Here is a 3,089-nt window from a genome sequence, read left to right on the forward strand (position 1 = left end):
GCAGTAGGTCTCAGGGTCAAGAGTCAGACCAAGATGACTCCATGGCAGTTGGCATCTGTGACAACAGACTAGCCCAGATGGAGGTGTGGGGAACAATGTGATTTATCGTCTCTGTTTCCTAAGTTACTTCAGCTTCTGCCATGGCCAATGTGTCAGCAATCACTAAAAGTTAGATTTTGCCCTATTTCTTGTGACTAATCATATCTAAGAAGAAGCGCATGAGATATTGGTGATGGTCTCTGCTTGAAACTCCCAATCACAATGGTGCTCACACTTGTCAGAAAGGTCTAAGCCACCAGAATGTTCTCCTCCTGGGTCTTAGTCTTCTTGGCAGTAGAAATCATCATAGAAGAATGGGCTGAACTGAAGTTGGGACCCTAAAAACCTAAAATAAGCCACAATCTATGGATATGTTGTACTTCCCTGGGGCCAGTAGGTCAGAGTTATACTATGGAAAGAGATGGGTAGAGAAAAAGGGTTCATCCTTCCTTAACTTCCATTCATCTCACCATTATCCTCTAGTGTAACCACCTGTGGTTGCAGTGTGCCCACTTCCATAATCAACACAAAAAAGCTCAGTATTAGCATGTTTTGGAGAAAGGCTTAGAAGCTCACAGACTTACCTGATGGATCTCTGAGAAGCCCTGACAGTAGCAACAGGGAATCTAGCACATCTAGAATGTGAGGATATAAAAGAAAGGTGACTGGTAGCAAAGAAAACACATTACATTGCCACTAGAGGAAGCCAAGAGTGTTTAGCAAGAAATACATTAAAAAAAAAAATGGAGAAAGAAGTTTACAAGATACAAAGATAGAGAACAGTTTCTTTTGGTTCCATCTCCCATTTAGCTTAAGACTCCTATCTCTTTCTTTCCCTACCTATGCTCTTTATTATTTAATCAAATGTTTCACCTCATTCTTGTTTACCTAGAGATTTGTGTGCCCCAGGTAGAAATGAGCCAGAAGAAATATCTGTCCTCCTCCCAATACAGCTTCTTCTTTTCAACAGATGGCCTGGAAGTGGTCAGGAACATTCTGATTGTGGTGTTCAGCCTTTCCTTCATGCATAACTTGCTCCTGGGTTTTGAATTCACCTATATGATTCCTCAAACCAAATATACTCTCATGACTGCCTGCCTCGCTTTCCTTACAGGTAACTTCCTGTCTTCAGTCACAAGTAACTTTGTCTTCCCTAACATAGGATTGGGGGCATACTTGGTTTGTAGGTCCAGGCTGTGGTCTCTGACTAACTCAGCCCTCCCAGTTCTTTGGCTTAGATATGCAGCTGCCAAATTGGATCCACCACTCAAGTGGCATTGCCCTTTGGACAAGGTACAGTTGTGCGTGGTAGGGGTTTGGAAGTCAAGCATATGTCGGGTTAACTTAAGTATGAGAGACAGGGTCCGTCAGAAGGGACTTTTCTTTTTCCTTTTGTCTGGACATCAGGCATCCTTCTGCTCAGTGCACTCCTGTTGTATCACCACATGCTATCTCAGGGTGAATTTGTGTACTGCTCGAGTTACAAGGTCTCCTGGATAATTTTCACTGCGTACTTAGACATTTTATTGTTATTCACCTCTGGTGAGTGTCTTCAGGGCCCTTGATGGGAGCTAAGAACCAATTCATCTGTGAGAGGATTGGAAAGAGGATGGAGGGAGAGTTACCAACCTTTGGATTTTAAAGGGCTAGTGGAGGAGTTAGACTCACTCTGAGGATGGTTCCTGCAAGGATGTTCAATATGCTTGCTTCTGAGGGAACCCCTCATTTCCACCTTTTCTTTCATACCTGCCCCACTTAAGAGTGGAGATAACTGCCAACTTCAAGACTAAAGAGAGTGGCTGATAGGGAACGTTCACTCATGTGAAGGCAGTGACCCTGGGGGCATAGTGTCCTGCCAGGCCAGAAGCAGTAACCGATGCTCAGTGACCACCTACAAACTCCGGAGAGTCTTCTAAGAAGCCTTTAAAATTTCCCTTGGAACTAAACTTCCTAACTCAGAAGCACATCCTCCATCAGAAAGAATGCTCAATTGTGTTGAGCACTGCCTGTATGTGTGCGCAGTCACTCAGTCGTGTTCGACTCTTCCACGACCCCATGGACTGCCAGGTGTCTCTGGCCATGGGATTTTCAGGCAAGAATACTGGAGTGGGTTGCCCTTTCCTCCTCCAAGGGATTTTCCCAACCTAGGGACTGAACCCAAGTCTCCCGCATCTCCTGCATTGCAGGTAGGTTCTTTACATGCTGAGCCCTCAGGGAAGCCCCAAACCTTGTGCATGTGTGCTCAGGTGAGTCCAGCTTTTTGTGACCCCATGGACTGTAGTTGGGCTGTATTTAAGCTATTCTGCAAACACTTCTAAACTCTCCTGCTAAAGCATCCCCCTCCTGAGTGGCTTGGGACAGTTCAAAGGGAACCATTAGGCTTTAGAGCTGGGCCTTGTGGCCCATAGGGAGGGAAGTGTTTCTGTGACTTTTCTATTGTTCCTTCATCACCCTCCCCTGGCTTCTCTTTTCCCAGGATTCCTCTCTCTCTTACAGTACAAGCAGTCCATCAATGGTTCTGGCAGCCTGATCACCATCCCCAAATCTGCCAGAGAAAGTCAGGTTATGGAGCACTGTGGGGTTTCTATCAAAGTCGTCTTGTTTCCAACAGGTACTGCAATGCCTAGTAGTATTGTCATGCTACACTACACCCACATGATAGAAGATCCTCAAAGAAAACAAAAACAAAAAACACACACATCAAAGCATGTCATGTAACCAGGGCTCTATGATTTGACAATTTATCTTTCAGTATATGTTCATCTTAATGGCAACAGCTTGTGCACATGTGGTGTGTGTAGGTCCAGCTGTATAGTCTGGTTTGGCATTATATAAATGACTATAACTGGGTTGGAGTCTATAAGATCCAGAAAACTTAAAGAATATTTTTTTATCATGACCAGCTTTTATTTGTTCTCATCACTTAATAACATCTGTTATTAGTATAATAAATATCATCATATAACTGATGGTTGCTGTGTTATTAACTCTATATATCACAATGATTTAGAATAAGGTTTACTACCTTTAGTCTCATTGATTTTATTGTA

The 3,089-nt window shown here is 43.6% G+C and overlaps 1 pseudogene; it reads left to right on the top strand.

Annotated features, from left to right (window-relative positions):
• Window positions 1-261: 261 nt before the first annotated feature.
• LOC138083480 (transmembrane protein 225-like) lies at window positions 262-2,757 on the top strand (annotated as a pseudogene).
• The last annotated feature ends 332 nt before the right edge of the window (window positions 2,758-3,089 follow it).

The sequence above is a fragment of the Capricornis sumatraensis genome, chromosome 8 (assembly GCF_032405125.1).
Source record: "Capricornis sumatraensis isolate serow.1 chromosome 8, serow.2, whole genome shotgun sequence".
NCBI lineage: Eukaryota > Metazoa > Chordata > Mammalia > Artiodactyla > Bovidae > Capricornis > Capricornis sumatraensis.